The following is a 20322-nucleotide window of genomic DNA, read 5'->3' on the forward strand; positions in this document are numbered from 1 at the left end:
TACTTCAAACAAGACGGACATGCATAGCAACTCACATGATATTCAACAAAGAATAGTTGATGGCGTCCCCAGAAACATGGTTATCGCACAACAAGCAACTTAATAAGAGATAAAGTGCATAAGTACATATTCAATACCACAATAGTTTTTAAGCTATTTGTCCCATGAGCTATATATTGCGAAGGTGAAGAATGGAATTTTAAAGGTAGCACTCAAGCAATTTACTTTGGAATGGCGGAGAAATACCATGTAGTAGGTAGGTATGGTGGACACAAATGGCATAGTGGTTGGCTCAAGTATTTTGGATGCATGAGAAGTATTCCCTCTCGATACAAGGTTTAGGCTAGCAAGGTTTATTTGAAACAAACACAAGGATGAACCGGTGCAGCAAAACTCACATAAAAGACATATCTATTATATAATTAAAACAACAAACAACCAACGGTGTAGATTAGCTAAACCTAATCAAATAAAAAACAATGGCCAAGATTAGTTTTTCTAGCCGCATATATGATTTCTCCGGTGCGTGGCCGTGTACAAGATAGATACGCCAACTCAGAAGATTAAACCTGTTGTCGATCCGATTCAGTTCTTATCTGCCGCTGCCTCCTCTGCGGCCGTCGCGCCGTCGCGCCGCTCCACACGATCCCTTGGCCAGTGCGATTCCTCAACTTCTACTTCTGGCGTCCTCTCTGTAATGTGCGTATTGCTATTACTCTGTGCCAATTCGCTTTGACTACTACACTTCTCATCCTCCCGGAAATATCTCTTGCAGATTGGTTACAACTGATGCCATCTCGACTTAAAGCTAGGACGATAATCCGTTATAGGTTTGGCCGGGTTCCCTCCTAGCAATGATTTCTATTTCTTACTATTTGTTGGATGGATCTGAAAGCAGGGAAGATGGTGCCCTGTCAGCACGTCTTGACCACCAGGAAGTGCACGAATCTAGATTGGTGTTGTCTAGAATTGAGAAAAATTGTTTGTCCTTATAATTTTTCGTCTGGGTGTTCTGGCTTCTGGTAGTTGAGTATGTAGACCAAGGAGAAGGTTAGTTTTTTCAGCTGGACCACTTATACGTTTTCTAGCAATAGAAGTACCCTGGTGTTGATTGCCTCAATATACATTTTTTCTATTTTGTTTCAGTTATGTGATCACTATGATTAGTTCATATCCAAAAACGGGCAGAGCCATGCTTTCCACATGAATGGACCAAGTTCAAATCTTGGATATGAATTTATATGATCTGAGAACCTAATTAGCCCGTTTCCATGCCCACCATTATCGATATTTCTAGAGCAGCGGTGCTTTACCGATCCATAGTTCAAACTATTAACTAGACACTCAGGTGTGTACACTGAACTTACCTTCATTACTGAACTTACCTTCAGATTTAGAGAGTGTTTACAAATGTTGGGTATAACTGCTATTAATTATATTCAATCATATATGTACTGTTCTGGGATTTTCATACAATTTTACCAGTACTTTATACAACAACACTAGCAAATACTATCTATTTATTATCTATTATATTATTAAAACAACTTCAGAGATTGACGAGTCTATAGCTAATGACTCCCAATGTCTGAAATTGGTTAATATATACCGCGCCACACTATGTTGCACTTCACCTAGACTCTTTTCGCATGTAAAAAAAGATTCTTTTCAAGGTTTGCTATTCAAGTATTACTTCTAGGAATCAATCAGTGCATTGCGGAAAAATCGGGAAATCACGGACTGGCAAGGGACACCCCGATACTAATCATTTCCCTGATTGATTTGCATGGTACAAATATGCATCTGCAGCACCCAAGCGGATCACCAGCGACCCATGTCCGCTTTATTTGCTGGAGCCGGCGGCCTCTGATTTCACAAGCCGGCCAGACAAGGGCCGATCGATTAACGAGACTCATGCGTTACAAAGCGGACACCTCCACAGGTAGGTTGTGAGCATCCTTCTTTTCTGCTATGTAATTTTCACATGCGCACGAGGAATCCAGATATACAGGTGCTGGACTGATATCTTAAATTACGTCAATTTTTTATCGATCATCTACCGAAATCTTATTTTTCAAGAACTTCGAGTGACTCTTATTTTACAAAAGAGGTAGGCTGATTTCACAGGACGAATTGCTCAATCTTCTACCCAAGCTTATTTTCCAAGAAGTTCTTGTATGTCGGCAATGTCGAGGTCCGTTGCGCAAGGTTGGAGCACCCTACATCGATAGTTTTGGAGAAACAAGGCTAGACATAGATATGCTTGAGGGAGGACTCTAACTTGAAATATTATATGGAAAGGTAATTGTTATAGTTTACTTTTTCTTTTAAAATTTACTACATGGTTTGGTTAAGTTATTCAGTAAACGACTTTTAAGTTGCATAATCAATTCTGGGATAATATTGTGCGTATTTAACGAAAATGAGTGGAATTGTGTAGAGGGCCCCCTATTCTTTTTCACCATCTTCTGTTGGATATATTATTTATATATTACTATTGTCGATGAGCGTTTATGATAATTTTTTACTACTGACAGATGCAAAATGGATAAGCAGGGAGAAGAAACTGTTGGCTGATCCAGGAGGAGTGGTTATTCATTTAAGCTTCTATATCTTTAAAGGGACACCGTTGTAACACTCCAGTTAGCCCTTAATTTGCTTTGAAAGTTCCCTCGACTTTTGATGGCAAACAATGCATCTATCAAGATCAATGGCTCTTTTGGCATCTTATAAGGCCTGAACCACAACCAGTTCTATATGTTAGATAATATTTGTATATTACATGTTGAACATTTTAGTTATAGTTCAGAAAATCGAAGGGTCATCACAGTATCATTGTAAAATTTGCTGCAGACTTTCTGCTATGATACAAGCTCTGATTTCTAAGATATAAAATAATGTTGCTTTATTGTTTATGAAACAATTTAGTTGGTCTGAACACCCCTGAATATCTATAAAATTTTCTGTAGGTTCCCTTTTTAAGCTAAACTAACAATTTTCTGTAGGTTCCTTTTTCAAGGTAAACTAACTCTTAGGACCTTATCGTGCATTGGATTACAAATGTGGTTTCTTCTAAAGTATAAAGTATATGTTGGGGCAATGTTTCGTAATATAATAATCCTTGGATTAATTTAACTATGTATCTATTCATTTTGATTGCCACATATAAAAGATGATAAAGATAATTTAGTATTTAAGCAGATTTCAAAATAGCTAGCCTATGCAGGCACGGTTTGATGATGAGCTAATTATGATTTTTTATTCATTCAGTTTTGAAGCCCGATATAATTATGCTAGATTAAGAGCTCAAACATCAACGGGAATTCTAAACACATATATTGACACCGTTAAAATTGTAGAATCTACAAAAAAAAAATCGTCCAGTCAGAATAATTAGAATGAAGGATCCAGCATAATTTATTTCAAAATTACTCCTTTATGTATTTCATTTTATGTAGCTATATACATGTATTTGTAAATCTTCTTGATAAATTTCATTTTTGTATTATTATATGGAACAAAATCATAAACAAGAATATACGTCAAACATATGAATTAAAAAAGGTTAACCATATTAGCCATGATGAGGGTGATATAGAGGTATAGTTATACCATTTTTTGTTGATTAGTCTCCGTTCAGTACACTACATTAGACGTTAGATGAAAGTAGGACTGTAAATTAGACTAAGATTAGCATGTGGGGAAGCATGCATTGGAAAATAAATAAAATCTACAACATTGTTGATGTCAAGACAAGTGGAGGAACAAAACACCCGAGTTAGACATGAAACAAATCTTAGATTTAGTTATTGACATAAATTTGTAAAATATAAAAAGGAACTTCACACTACATATTAAATCTCTGATATGTAATCAGCAGTCAAACACAAAGCACAAAACAAAAAACACACATTGAACAAATGATTTATTAGAAATATTTTAACTTTGGGTATTAATATGAAAATATTAGTCCCACGGAAGATTTTTTTATGGTACAATTGTTTATAATTATATAAAATAATATATTAAGCAATAATGTTCAAAGCTCGGACATAAAGACCATGTCAAAATCGAAAACAACATTTATAATAATAAATAGAAAAACTAGCCGCGCAAATGCGCGGGCAAACCTGCTAGTTGTAAACATTATAAGAATCTACATCGTCTTCCTTGTTGTTCAAAACTCAATACTAGAAATTATCTAGACCTTAGAGAGACCAAATATGCAAACCAAATTTTAGCATGCTCTATGTATTTCTTCATTAATGGGTGCAAAGTATATGATGCAAGAGCTTAAACATGAGCACAACAATTGCCAAGTATCACATTACCCAAGACATTTATAGCAATTACTACATGTATCATTTTCCAATTCCAACCATATAACAATTTAACGAAGAAGAAACTTCGCCATGAATACTATGAGTAGAAACTAAGGACATACTTGTCCATATGCTACAGCGGAGCGTGTCTCTCTCCCACAAAGTGAATGCTAGGATCCATTTTATTCAAACAAAACAAAAACAAACCGACGCTCCAAGCAAAGCACATGAGATGTGATGGAATAAAAATATAGTTTCAGGGGAGGAACCTGATAATGTGTCGATGAAGAAGGGGATGCCTTGGGCATCCCCAAGCTTAGACGCTTGAGTCTTCTTGATATATATGCAGGGGTGAACCACCGGGGCATCCCCAAGCTTAGATCTTTCACTCTCCTTGATCATGTTGCATCATACTCCTCTCTTGATCCTTGAAAACTTCCTCCACACCAAACTCGAAACAACTCATTAGAGGGTTAGCGCACAACAAAAATTAACATGTTCAGGGGTGACACAATCATTCTTAACACTTCTGGACATTGCATAAAGCTACTGGACATTAATGGATCAAAGAAATTAATCCAACATAGCAAAAGAGGCAATGCGAAATAAAAGGCAGAATCTGTCAAAACAGAACAGTTCGTAAAGACGAATTTTAAAATGGCACCAGACTTGCTCAAATGAAAATGCCCAAATTGAATGAAAGTTGCGTAAATATCTGAGGATCATGCACGTAAATTGGCTTAATTTTCTGAGCTACCTACAGGGAGGCAGGTCGAAATTCGTGACAGCAAAGAAATCTGAGACTGCGCAGTAATCCAAATCTAGTATGAACTTTTCTATCAACGACTTTACTTGGCACAACAAAACACAAAACTAAGATAAGGAGAGGTTGCTACAGTAGTAAACAACTTCCAAGACACAAAATAAAAACAAAGTACTGTAGGTAAAAACATGGGTTGTCTCCCATAAGCGCTTTTCTTTAACGCCTTTCAGCTAGGCGCAGAAAGTGTGCATCAAGTATTATCAAGAGACGAAGTGTCAACATCATAATTTGTTCTAATAATAGAATTAAAAGGTAACTTCATTCTCTTTCTAGGGAAGTGTTCCATACCTTTCTTGAGAGGAAATTGATATTTTATATTACCTTCCTTCATATCAATAGTAGCACCAACAGTTCGAAGAAAAGGTCTTCCCAATATAATGGGACAAGATGCATTGCATTCAATATCCAAGACAACAAAATCAACGGGGACAAGGTTATTGTTAACGGTAATGCAAACATTATCAACTTTTCCCAAAGGTTTCTTTGTAGAATGATCAGCAAGGTTAACATCCAAATAACAATTTTTCAGTGGTGGCAAGTCAAGCATATCATAGACTTTCTTAGGCATAACAGAAATACTTGCACCAAGATCACATAAGGCATTACAATCAAAATCTTTAACCTTCATCTTAATGATGGGCTCCCAACCATCCTCTAGTTTTCTAGGAATAGAGGCTTCGCGCTCTAGTTTCTCTTCTCTAGCTTTTATGAGAGCATTTGTAATATGTTTTGTGAAAGCCAAGTTTACAGCGCTAGCATTGGCACTTTTAGCAAGTTTTTGTAAGAACTTTATAACTTCAGAGATGTGGCAATCATCAAAATCTAAATCATTATGATCTACAGCAATGGGATCATCATCCCCAATGTTGGAAAAAATTTCAGCAGCTTTATCACAGGCAGTTTCAGGCAGTTTCTCGCGCTTTGCATTAGAAGTGGAAACATTGCTAACACCAATTCTTTTATTATTGATAGTAGGAGGTGTAGCAACATGTGTAGCATTAGCATTACTTGTGGTGGTAATAGTCAAAACTTTAGCTACATTCTTATCTTTAGCTAGTTTTTCATTTTCTTCTCTATCCCACCTAGCACGCAGTTCAGCCATTAATCTTATATTCTCATTAATTTTAACTTGGATGGCATTTGCTGTAGTAACAATTTTATTTTCAATATCTCTATTAGGCATAACTTTCGATTTCAAAAGATCAACATCAGCAGCAAGACTATCGACTTTAGAAGCAAGTATATCAATTTTCCCAAGCTTTTCTTCAACAGATTTGTTAAAAGCAGTTTGTGTACTAATAAATTCTTTAAGCATGGCTTCAAGTCCAGGGGGTGTGTTCCTATTATTATTGTAAGAATTCCCATAAGAATTACCATAGCCGTTGCCATTATTATAAGGATATGGCCTATAGTTGTTACTAGAATTGTTCCGGTAAGCATTGTTGTTGAAATTATTATTTTTAATGAATTTTACATCAACATGTTCTTCTTGTGCAACTAATGAAGCTAACGGAACATTATTAGGATCAATATTAGTCCTATCATTCACAAGCATAGACATAATAGCATCAATCTTATCACTCAAGGAAGAGGTTTCTTCGACAGAATTTACCTTCTTACCTTGTGGAGCTCTTTCCGTGTGCCATTCAGAGTAATTAATCATCATATTATCAAGAAGCTTTGTTGCTTCGCCAAGAGTGATGGATATAAAGGTACCTCCAGCAGCTGAATCCAACAGGTTCCGCGAAGAAAAATTCAGTCCTGCATAAAAGGTTTGGATGATCATCCAAGTAGTCAGTCCATGGGTTGGGCAATTTTTAACCAAAGATTTCATTCTTTCCCATGCTTGTGCAACATGCTCATTATCCAATTGTTTAAAATTCATTATGCTACTCCTTAAGGATGTAATTTTAGCAGGGGGATAATATCTACCAATAAAAGCATCCTTGCATTTAGTCCATGAATCAATACTATTCTTAGGCAGAGATAGCAACACATCTTTAGCTCTTCCTCTTAATGAGAAAGGAAACAATTTTAATTTTATAATGTCACCATCTACATCCTTATACTTTTGCATTTCACATAGTTCAACAAAATTATTGAGATGGGCAGCAGCATCATCAGAACTAACACCAGAAAATTGCTCTCGCATAACAAGATTCAGTAAAGCAGGTTTAATTTCAAAGAATTCTGCTGTAGTAGCAGGTGGAGCAATAGGTGTGCATAAGAAATCATTATTATTTGTGGTTGTGAAGTCACACAATTTAGTATTTTCAGCGGTAGCCATTTTAGCAACAGTAAATAAAGCAAACTAGATAAAGTAAATGCAAGTAACTAATTTTTTTTGTGTTTTTTTGATATAGCAAACAAGATAGCAAATAAAGTAAAACTAGCAACTATTTTTGTTGTGTTTTGATATAATGCAGCAAACAAAGTAGTAAATAAAACTAAGCAAGACAAAAACAAAGTAAAGAGATTGGGAAGTGGAGACTCCCCTTGCAGTGTGTCTTGATCTCCCCGGCAACGGTGCCAGAAAAAGAGCTTGATACGCGTACAACACGCGTCCGTTGGGAACCCCAAGAGGAAGGTGTGATGCGTACAGCGGCAAGTTTTCCCTCAGTATGAAACCAAGGTTTATCGAACCAGTAGGAGCCAAGAAGCACGTTGAAGGTTGATGGCGGCGGGACGTAGTGCGGCGCAACACCAGAGATTCCGGCGCCAACGTGGAACCTGCACAACACAACCAAAGTACTTTGCCCCAACGAAACAGTGAGGTTGTCAATCTCACCGGCTTGCTGTAACAAAGGATTAGATGTATAGTGTGGATGATGATTGTTTGCAGAAAACAGTAGAACAGTATTGCAGTAGATTGTATTTCAGTAAAGAGAATTGGACCGGGGTCCACAGTTCACTAGAGGTGTCTCTCCCATAAGATAAACAGCATGTTGGGTGAACAAATTACAGTTGGGCAATTGACAAATAGAGAGGGCATGACCATGCACATACATATTATGATGAGTATTGTGAGATTTAATTGGGCATTACGACAAAGTACATAGACCGCTATCCAGCATGCATCTATGCCTAAAAAGTCCACCTTCAGGTTATCATCCGAACCCCCTCCAGTATTAAGTTGCTAACAACAGACAATTGCATTAAGTATTGCGCGTAATGTAATCAATAACTACATCCTTAGACATAGCATCAATGTTTTATCCCTAGTGGCAACAGCACATCCATAACCTTAGTGGTTCTTGTCACTCTCCAGATTCACGGAGACATGAACCCACTATCGAGCATAAATACTCCCTCTTGGAGTTACTAGCATCAACTTGGCCAGAGCATCTACTAATAACGGAGAGCATGCAAGATCATAAACAACACATAGACATAACTTTTATAATCAACATAACAAGTATTCTCTATTCATCGGATCCCAACAAACGCAACATATAGAATTACAGATAGATGATCTTGATCATGTTAGGCAGCTCACAAGATCCAACAATGAAGCACAATGAGGAGAAGACAACCATCTAGCTACTGCTATGGACCCATAGTCCAGGGGTAGACTACTCACACATCACTCCGGAGGCGACCATGGCGGTGTAGAGTCCTCCGGGAGATGAATCCCCTCTCCGGCAGGGTGCCGGAGGAGATCTCCAGAATCCCCCGAGATGGGATTGGCGGCGGCGGCGTCTCAGTAAGGTTTTCCGTATCGTGGCTCTCGGTACTGGGGGTTTCGCGACGGAGGCTTTAAGTAGGCGGAAGGGCAAGTCAGGAGGGGGCATGAGGGCCCCACACCACAGGCCGGCGCGGCCAGGGCCTGGGCCGCGCCGCCCTGGTGTGTGGCCACCTCGTGGCCCCACTTCGTCTCCTCTTCGGTCTTCTGGAAGCTTCGTGGCGAAGTAGGACCCTGGGCGTTGATTTCGTCCAATTCCGAGAATATTTCGTTACTAGGATTTCTGAAACCAAAAACAAAGAAAAACAAGAATCGGCACTTCGGCATCTTGTTAATAGGTTAGTTCCAGAAAATGCACGAATATGACATAAAGTGCGCATAAAACATGTAGATAACATCAATAATGTGGCATAGAACATAAGAAATTATCGATACGTTGGAGACGTATCAGAGGGCTCTACATCACCATGCCCGCCTCCGGACTGATGCGCGAGTAGTTCATCCCTGGACTATGGGTCCATAGAAGTAGCTAGATGGTTGTCTTCTCCTCTTGTACCATCATGTTTAGATCTTGTGAGCTGACTATCATGATCAAGATCATCTTATTGTAATGCTACATTTTGTGTTTGTTGGGATCCGATGAATATGGAATACTATGTCAAGTTGATTATCGATCTATCATATATGTGTTGTTTATGATCTTGCATGCTCTCCGTTGCTAGTAGAGGCTCTGGCCAAGTTGATACTTGTAACTCCAAGAGGGAGTATTTATGCTAGATAGTGGGTCCATGTCTCCATTGAATCTGGGGGAGTGACAGCAACCCCTAAGGTTGTGGATGTGCTGTTGCCACTAGGGATAAAACATCAATGCTTTGTCTAAGGATATTTGTATTGTTTACATTACGCACAGTACTTAATGCAATTATCTGTTGTTTGCAACTTAATACTGGAAGGGGTGCGGATGCTAACCCGAAGGTGGACTTTTTAGGCATAGATGCATGCTGGATGGCGGTCTATGTTCTTTGTCGTAATGCCCTAAGTAAATCTCATAGTAGTCATCATGATATGTATGTGCATTGTTATGCCCTCTCTATTTGTCAATTGCTCAATTGTACTTTGTTTAACCAACATGTTATTTATCTTACTGGAGAGACACCACTAGTGAACTGTGGACCCCGGTTCATTCTTTTACATCTGAAATACAACCTACTGCAATCATTGTTCTCTTTTGTTTTCTGCAAGCAAACATCATTTTCCACACCATACGTTTAATCCTTTGTTTTCAGCAAGCCGGTGAGATTGACAACCTCACTGTTAAGTTGGGGCAAAGTATTTTGATTGTGTTGTGCTGGTTCCACGTTGGCACCGGAATCCCTGGTGTTGCGCCGCACTACACTCCTTCACCAACAACCTTCACGTGGTCTTCATCTCCTACTGGTTCGATAACCTTGGTTTCTTACTGAGGGAAAACTCGCTGATGTACTCATCATACCTTCCTCTTGGGGTTCCCAACGGACGTGTGCTTTACCGTCACAAGCACGCTGCCGCGTCAAGCACGGCCTGAAGAGGTCGCCGAAGCTCGATCGCGCCCTCCAAGACGGTCTGGCGCAATCGCTTGGCACGGGGCGCTTCGGTCTCTCGGGCGGGCCCCTTTCCTTCCGGAGGTGAGGTTGTCTCTTCTCCCTCGTCATCCTCCGGAGGACCATCCTCCGACGGGCTTTGCGACGAGGAAACCGCCCCCTCTTCGAACCACGAGACATCCGGACGAAGTCCCTTGCCCCGGAGTCCGATTCGGTGCGCTCCCTATCGTCTTCCTCAGCCTCCACACCCTCGGTCATCTCCGAAGGCTCCTTCCCCGCGAGCGGGGGGAGATGGTTGGTGATCTTCTGCCACCTCTACGCTCCAACCGAGAAAGCATGTCAGAAAACCCTGCCGCCCTAGGCCGTTCCACCGAAAAACCACGAAAGGGACGATTTAATACCTGAGGCGCCGGCCTGTCCTCGGAGAAAGGCTGCAGCCCATCATCGAGGGAAGTGAATATGGCCGTGGTGACCTTGGCGAGTACCTTCCGATACTCGTCCTCGCTCCAGTCGACTGCCGTCGAGCGGGTGCAGTCGTTCTGCCCCTGGTACTCACACATATAATGGGCGCGGCTACGTAAAGGGATCAGGCGACGAGCGAGCCAACAATTGTACATGTCAGCGGCCGTCAGCCCGTCGTCCTTTGGCACTTGGATCGCCAGGCGCATCTCCTTCACCACCTCCTCCTGGTCGCGTGGCAGCGACCGGACGTTGAGGCGCCGAGGCGTGCTCGGCTCGGGCGAGTACTGGGGAATGGGAACTTCCCCAGTCCGCGTGTGCTCCGAGGCGTAAAACCAGAAGCGGCGCCATTGCGATTGTGCCTTCTTGGGGAGCGCCATGTCGATGAAGCTTTCCCCGGACTTCAACTAAAAAGTGATCCCGCCGTTCGAGATGAGCGAGGGATCGCTTTTGCTGACCCGAGTCGCCCGCCCATGGAAGATCGATACCCACAATGGGAAATAAGGCGGGAAACCCAGGTAGCATTCGCACAGCACCACGAACAGCACAATCTGCTGGACGCTGTGCGGGCCGAGGTCGGAGATTTTGATGCTGTAGAAGGCGAGGAGCTGGCGCAGGAAGTCGGAGGTAGGAAGTGCGAACCCGCGGTCGAGGAAGCTCATGAAGATCATGAACTCCCCTGGCCTCGAGCGCGGCTCCACCTCGTTCGCCGCCGGCACTCTCCATCTCTCATGCATGAACTTCGGAATGATCCCCGCAGAAATGTACGGGAGGAGGGATTCCTTGGTGACCTTGGATTTTCCCCACCCTTTGGCCGCCATTGAAGCGCTCAAGCTCGGACGCGGAGAAGGGAAGGAAGGAGTGAAGTTGTTTGCGGGGGGAGAAATGCAACGGAGTGATGAACCCTAGGTCCTGGAGCAGCCCTTTATATCACTGCACTCACCCAAATTAAGGAACGAGATCCACCCTTCAACGCCGCTCTGAAATCGCCGCCCCGAGATCAACGGCCGAGATCGGCGCCGGATTAGACTAGGTGACTGTTAACAAGCCGTTAACGGTCACATCAAGTCCAATGGTCAACTGCATGCCAACGGCTCGCGCCTTGGTCAACGTGAAATCTAGCCGTTGGGTCCTCCACGTGTCTCCGTGACGGGTGGATGTCGACTGGCGAACGCCGACTGTCATACGCCGACCGGCAAACGACGACTGGCCAAATCTGACTGTCATACGCCGACTGGACAATCACCCTTGGCGATTGGAGACTGGAATTAAGCCTGAAGCTTTGTTTTCTGGGAGCCCGATGACGACTCACATTGCTTCTTTGCCTTGCCTCTTCCAGACTTGCCTCGAATCCACACTCCATCATCGTCGTGCTCGGGGACTACTGATGGGGATATGCCCTAAGGGGGTATGTCGCTAGTCCCACTCGCTGTGGAGGTGAAGGCCCAAGAAGATTGCCAGTCGCCCGAGCGACTGGGTGGCTGGGCCCTGCAGAGACTAGGTCGCAATTCCCGGATGGGACGACTGGACGAAGGCCTGCGCGACTAGGAGACGGGGATTACTTTCAAGAAGGATAGCAATCCCGGATTAGTAGCAACTGATACGATTCGGAGTTATCTTCATGTAACCCTAGATCGGGGGTGCCTATATAAACCCCTTGATAGTGTGTATACACACGTCCGTTGGGAACCCCAAGAGGAAGGTGTGATGCGTATAGAAGCAAGTTTTCCCTCAGTAAGAAACCAAGGTTATCGAACCAGTAGGAGCCAAGAAGCACGTTGAAGGTTGATGGCGGCGGAGTGTAGTGCGGCGCAACACCAGGGATTCCGGCGCCAACGTGGAACCTACACAACACAACCAAATTACTTTGCCCCAACGTAACAGTGAGGTTGTCAATCTCACTGGCTTGCTGTAACAAAGGATTAGATGTATAGTGTGGAAGATGATGTTTGCAGAAAATAGTAGAACGAGTATTGCAGTAGATTGTATTCGATGTAAAAGAATGGACCGGGGTCCACAGTTCACTAGAGGTGTCTCTCCCATAAGAAATAGCATATTGGGTGAACAAACTACAGTTGGGCAATTGACAAATAAAGAGAGCATAACAATGCACATACATGTTATGATGAGTAGTGTGAGATTTAATTGGGCATTACGACAAAGTACATAGACCGCTATCCAGCATGCATCTATGCCTAAAAAGTTCACCTTCAGGTTATCATCCGAACCCCCTCCAGTATTAAATTGCAAACAACAGACGATTGCATTAAGTATGGTGCGTAATGTAATCAACAAATACATCCTTAGATATAGTATTGATGTTTTATCCCTAGTGGCAACAGCACATCCACAACCTTAGAGGTTGCTGTCACTCCCCCAGATTTAATGGAGGCATGAACCCACTATCGAGCATAAGTACTCCCTCTTGGAGTTACAAGCAATGACTTGGCCAGAGCCTCTACTAGCAACGGAGAGCATGCAAGATCATAAACAACACATATATAATAGATTGATAATCAACATAGCATAGTATTCCTTATTCATCGGATCCCAACAAACGCACATGTAGCATTACAGATAGATGATCTTGATCATGTTAGGCAGCTCACAAGATCCGACAATGATAGCACAATTAGGAGAAGACGACCATCTAGCTACTGCTATGGACCCATAGTCCAGGGGTGAACTACTCACACATCAATCCGGGGGCTACCATGGCGGTGTAGAGTCCTCCGGGAGATGATTCCCCTCTCCGGCAGGGTGCCGGAGGCGATCTCCTGAATCCTCCGAGATGGGATTGGCGGCGGCGGCGTCTCTGGAAAGTTTTCCGTATCGTGGCTCTCGGTACTGGGGCTATTATCGACGAAGGCTTAAGTAGGCGAAGAGGTAGGTCAGGGGGCCTCACGGGGGCCCCACACCATAGGCCGGCGCGGCTAGGGCCTGGGCCGCGCTGCCCTGGTGTGTGGCCACCCCGTGGCCCCACTTCGTCTCTCCCTCGGTCTTCTGGAAGCTTCGTGGAAAAATAGGACCCTGGGCGTTGATTTCGTCCAATTCCGAGAATATTTCCTTACTAGGATTTCTGAAACCAAAAACAGCAGAAAACAACAACTGGCTCTTCGGCATCTCGTTAATAGGTTAGTGCCGGAAAATGCATAATAATGACATGTAATGTGTATAAAACATGTGAGTATCATCATAAAAGTAGCATGGAACATAAGAAATTATAGATACGTTTGAGACGTATCACCCCCGAGCTAAACCCTAGAGGGCACCTCATCTGAGATCCAATCTCTCCCATATAGCTCTTGGCGTAGCCGCCGACTGAGCCCCCGATTGTAATTCTCTACTGATTAATAGATCTAGCAGGACGTAGGCCTTTTACTCTCCGGAGGGGCTGAACCTGGGTAAAACATTGCGTCCTGTGCACCTCGTTCCGCAGATGGCTGTGTTCCCTTGCACCTGCATCAACGAAGTGCTGCCCCCCGTAGCACCTGCCGTGGTCATATCCACGACACTCGCTCCTCTTCCACTTGCGCCGCTCCACCTCGGTGCGGAATACGGGCGGACGCGGCGGCGAGTTGCCACCGCCCAATCCCGCGGCATGGCCTCCCAAACCTCCACGGGAGGCCATAACGTGGCGGCGGACTACAGATCGGTGGCTGGTTGCGCGTGGATTGCTCTTCGGAGCTGGCGACTTGCGGCGGTGGAGGGAGAGGAACGGCGGAGGGGAGGGGAATAGGGTTTACGAACCGAACTCCCCTCCGCGAACCCTTTTAATAGGGGCCGTGTGGGGAGTTTCTCGGGGCCCTGAACTTCGTATTCGACCCGAACCCGTAAATCCGCCGGAAAAGTTCAGTTCGGCGGGATTTACGGGCTCTGTTAGAGATGCTCTAAAGGGCGTTGTCGAAAATCGACCCTCCACTAATTGACGACACGGCAACGACAGCGCCGCCAAGCTATCCTCTGTTGCTATATGCCACCCCTCACGGACGCGCTTTCCTCCCTCCTTATGGGCCACCTTAGAGAATCTCCAGCCGGGACGCGCCTTCCTCCCTCCTTCTAGGCCACCTTAGAGAATCCCCAGCCGGCGTCCCCAAAGGGATTTGGGGCGCGCCGAATCAAAAAACGTTTCCAGCTGCGTGCCTCAAAGCCTATTTTTTGTCCGGCGCCCCGAGCCCATCCCCGCTACATAGGGGATGCTCCGGGCACGCCGGACAGAATGAAAAGCGAGGCGAGGAGACACGGACCGACACGTCAGCGGCACATTGAAGTTTAACCTCGCCTACCTCATGACGGACCCTTTGGGGCGCGCCGGATCAAAAAACGTTTCCAGCTGCGTGCCTCAAAGCCTATTTTTATCCGGCGCCCCGAGCCCATCCCCACTACATAGGGGATGCTCCAAACACGCCGAACACAATGAAAAGCGAGGCGAGGAGACACGGGACCGACGCGTCAGTGGCACATTGAAGTTTAACCTAACCGTCGCCTACATCACGACGGCAGTTATTGGCGCGCACCGACGGTGCAGTTCCCGCAGAGGCGCAGCGAAGCGTCTCGTCGCGCCTAGCTCTGCGTGCCGGTGTTAATGAGCGCCACCGCTCCCCCGCCTCCCTTTGAACTATAAAAGGGTCGCTCTCTCATCGTCCCTCACACACAAACTGTAGCGTCTCTCTCCCCAACCCTAGCCGCCACCATCTCAAGAGTCGACGCCATGGTTGGTAGAGGCAGAGGCCGAGGTCGTGGCCGCGATAGAGCTGCACGCTCGTCGTTGCCTGCGACACCGTTGTCTTCATCGTCGGACCAACATGAGAAGGAGCATCAATTGATGTTCGAGTTTGTCGTCGTCCTCAAGGGAGACCCACTCGGCATCCAGAGGCTGCCGGACAAGTTCGCCGACTTCATCGCCGGTGATACGTCTCAAACGTATCTATAATTTCTTATGTTCCATGCTACTTTTATGATGATACTCACATGTTTTATACACTTTATATGTCATTATTATGCATTTTCCGGCACTAACCTATTAACGAGATGCCGAAGAGCCAGTTGATGTTTTCTGCTGTTTTTGGTTTCAGAAATCCTAGTAAGGAAATATTCTCGGAATTGGACGAAATCAACGCCCAGGGTCCTATTTTTGCACGAAGCTTCCAGAAGACCGAGGGGGAAAGGAAGTGGGGCCACGAGGCGCCGCCACAACAGGGCGGTGTGGCCCAGCCCCTGGCCGCGCGGCATGGCCAGTGGGGCCGTCGTGTGGCCCCCCGCGTTGCCCTTCCGCCTACTTAAAGCCTCCGTCGCGAAACCCCCAGTACCGAGAGCCACGATACGGAAAACCTTACTGAGGCGCCACCGCCGCCAATCCCATCCGGGGGATTCAGGAGATCGCCTCCGGCACCCTGCTGGAGAGGGGAATCATCTCCCGGAGGACTCTACACCGCCATGGTCGCCTCCGGATTGATGAGTGAGTAGTTCACCCCTGGACTATGGGTCCATAGCAGTAGCTAGATGGTTGTCTTCTCCTCATGTGCTTCATTGTCGGATCTTGTGAGTTGCCTAACATGATCAAGATCATCTATCTGTAATGCTATATGTTGTGTTTGTTGGGATCCGATGGATAGAGAATACTATGTTATGTTGATTATCAATCTATTACCTATGTGTTGTTTATGATCTTGCATGCTCTCCGTTGTTAGTAGAGGCTCTGGCCAAGTTTTTGCTAGTAACTCCAAGAGGGAGTATTTATGCTCGATAGTGGGTTCATGCCTCCATTAAATCTGGGACAGTGACAGAAAGTTCTAAGGTTGTGGATGTGCTATTGCCACTAGGGATAAAACATTGATGCTATGTCCGAGGGTGTAGTTATTGATTACATTACGCACCATACTTAATGCAATTGTCTGTTGCTTGCAACTTAATACCGGAAGGGGTTCGGATGATAACCTGAAAGTGGACTTTTTAGGCATAGATGCATGCTGGATAGCGGTCTATGTACTTTGTCGTAATGCCCAATTGAATCTCACAATACTCATCATGTCATGTATGTGCATTGTCATGCCCTCTCTATTTGTCAATTGCCCAACTGTAATTTGTTCACCCAACATGCTATTTATCTTATGGGAGAGACACCTCTAGTGAACTGTGGACCCCGGTCCATTCTTTTAATCGAATACAATCATCATCCACACTATACATCTAATCCTTTGTTACAGCAAGCCGGTGAGATTGACAACCTCACTGTTTCGTTGGGGCAAAGTACTTTGGTTGTGTTGTGCAGGTTCCACGTTGGCGCCGGAATCCCTGGTGTTGCGCCGCACTACATCTCGCCGCCATCAACCTTCAACGTGCTTCTTGGCTCCTACTGGTTCGATAAACCTTGGTTTCTTACTGAGGGAAAACTTGCTGCTGTACGCATCACACCTTCCACTTGGGGCTCCCAACGGACGTGTGTATACACGCTATCAAGCATATTTTCTGGCGCCGTTGCCGGGGAACTAAAGAAAAGTTACGCCACAGAGATCTCTAACTCCCACGTCAACTCTGCACCAGCAACATATTTTCTGGCGCCGTTGCCGGGGAGATCAAGACACGCTGCAAGGGGAGTCTTCACAATCCAATCTCTTTACTTTGTTTTTGTCTTGCTTTATTTTATTTACTACTTTGTTTGCTGCACTAAATCAAAACACAAAAAAATTAGTTGCTAGTTTTACTTTATTTACTATCTTGTTTGCTATATCAAAAACACAAAAAAAATTAGTTACTTGCATTTACTTTATCTAATTTGCTTTATTTACTGTTGCTAAAATGAATACTGCTGAGAATACTAAGTTGTGTGACTTCACAACCACAAATAATAATGATTTCTTATGCACACCTATTGCTCCACCCGCTACTACAGCGGAATTCTTTGAAATTAAACCTGCTTTACTGAATCTTGTTATGCGAGAGCAATTTTCTGGTGTTAGTTCTGATGATGCTGCTGCCCATCTCAATAATTTTGTTGAACTTTGTGAAATGCAAAAGTATAAAGATGTAGATGGTGACATAATAAAATTAAAATTGTTTCCTTTCTCACTAAGAGGAAGAGCTAAAGATTGGTTGCTATCTCTGCCTAAGAATAGTATTGATTCATGGACTAAATGCAAGGATGCTTTTATTGGTAGATATTATCCCCCTGCTAAAATTATATCTTTGAGGAGTAGCATAATGAATTTTAAACAATTAGATACTGAGCATGTTGCACAAGCATGGGAAAGAATGAAATCTTTGGTTAAAAATTGCCCAACCCATGGACTGACTACTTGGATGATCATCCAAACCTTTTATGCAGGACTGAATTTTTCTTCGTGGAACCTATTGGATTCAGCTGCTGGAGGTACCTTTATGTCCATCACTCTTGGTGAAGCAACAAAGCTTCTTGATAATATGATGATTAATTACTCTGAATGGCACACGGAAAGAGCTCCACAAGGTAAGAAGGTAAATTACTTGAAGAAACCTCTTCCTTGAGTGATAAGATTGATGCTATTATGTCTATGCTTGTGAATGATAGGACAAATGTTGATCCTAATAATGTTCCATTAGCTTCATTGGTTGCTCAAGAAGAACATGTTGATGTAAACTACATTAAAAATAATAATTTCAACAACAATGCTTATCGGAACAATTCTAGTAACAACTATAGGCCATATCCTTATAATAATGGCAACGGCTATGGTAATTCTTATGGGAATTCCTACAACAATAATAGGAACACACCCCCTGGACTTGAAGCTATGCTTAAAGAATTTATTAGTACACAAACTGCTTTTAACAAATCTGTTGAAGAAAATCTTGGGAAAATTGATATACTTGCTTCTAAAGTTGATAGTCTTGCTGCTGATGTTGATCTTTTGAAATTGAAAGTTATGCCTAATAGGGATAATGAAAATAAAATTATTACTACAGCAAATGCCATCCAAGTTAGAATTAATGAGAATATAAGATTAATGGCTGAACTGCATGCTAGGTGGGAAAGAGAAGAAAATGAAAAACTAGCTAAAGAGAATAATGTAGCTAAAGTTTGGACTATTACTACCACTAGTAATGCTAATGCTCCACATGTTGCTGCACCTCCTACTAATAATGGTAAAAGAATTGGTGTTAGCAATGGTTCCACTTCTAATGCAAAGCGCGAAAAAGCACTTAAAAGCTGCTAAAACTACTTTGAAAGCACTTTTTGTGATAAAACTGCTGAAATTTTTTCCAACATTGGGAACAATGATCCCATTGCTTTAGATTATAACTAGCGGGTGACCCGCGCATTTGCGCGGCTAGAATTGTTATGTCTTGTCATGCTAATATATTATTTCTCAATGTATTATCTTGAAGATATCTTGTTTAGATAGATGTTTTAATATATATCATAACGTGTAGCCAAATTATATAATTAGAAATATAATTTTTGAGTTATTTTTGCACCCTGGTCTTTTATTCAACATAATACAAACAAAATTACTAATATGTTGTAACTTTTACTTCGTATTACAATTGTTTATTGACTTTCTATTTACTAACTCTCCTACAAACTTTTTTATAATCTATGATATTGTTGGAATTTATATAGACATTTACCTGCGGCATTATCTTTTCCTATTTTCATCGTGTGTATTATAGACCATGCATATCTTGACATGACGCCGTGTGGTGATATAACCATGTTATGGTTGCTTTACAATCAATTTATAATCTGTGTCTTGAATGAAGAATTTCCAGTTAAATATGTGCATTACTTGCTTAAGTCTTTGCCAGTTTATCTCTGTCCCGCCGGATGACCAACTATAGATGCATGTTTCCGTCACGCGCATATATTACAGAAGTTAATCCCATGAACTTAATTCAGGGAGCACATGTGTTATGCCTCCTCATGTCTGCTCGCCAACGTCCAGCTATTTTCTTTTCAAACTATGTTATCTTCTTGCATTGTTTCATTCACATCTTGTCAAATGCCAAAGCCGAATTTATTTCGTGGCGCGCCTCATAGAACCGTAAAGCTGCTCGCAGAGGTGGCCACAACGACTGAACTTTCATCCAGGTGGCCAATTTAATCAGAATCCTGCACCAAAATAATTTATCGGAATTGACTTCATGCATTGGGTGATTTGTTAAAGAAATTGAACAATAAACTTGAGTCCAACACTGCTTTAGTCCATGCATGATCCGAAAATAATCAGCCCAGATTTTGCGCTGATGCAATATGCTACGAATAATAATCACATTACATACTGTCTAGATATATTCCAGTCTAAATAAGTCTAAGAATTTTTCGGAAGTACAATGTATCATCGATCAATAGCTAAATTCTAGTAAGTCATTGTTTCCATTTTTTTTCCATATTCGTGCTTTGACTCACCGCTAACCTTACTTATTCTTTGGAGGACATGGATGCCAGTCACCATTTTCCTTGTTTTCCTGGCAAGGATC

At 43.1% G+C, this 20322-nt stretch overlaps 1 long non-coding RNA gene across 1 annotated transcript; it reads left to right on the top strand.

Annotated features, from left to right (window-relative positions):
* Positions 1-613: 613 nt before the first annotated feature.
* On the top strand, positions 614-2824 carry LOC139836092 (uncharacterized). The gene is made up of 3 exons (XR_011752077.1): positions 614-699; positions 776-2301; positions 2538-2824. It is a non-coding gene; the product is annotated as an uncharacterized lncRNA (long non-coding RNA).
* Positions 2825-20322: the final 17498 nt, after the last annotated feature.

Source organism: Lolium perenne, chromosome 2, assembly GCF_019359855.2.
Source record: "Lolium perenne isolate Kyuss_39 chromosome 2, Kyuss_2.0, whole genome shotgun sequence".
Lineage (NCBI taxonomy): Eukaryota > Viridiplantae > Streptophyta > Magnoliopsida > Poales > Poaceae > Lolium > Lolium perenne.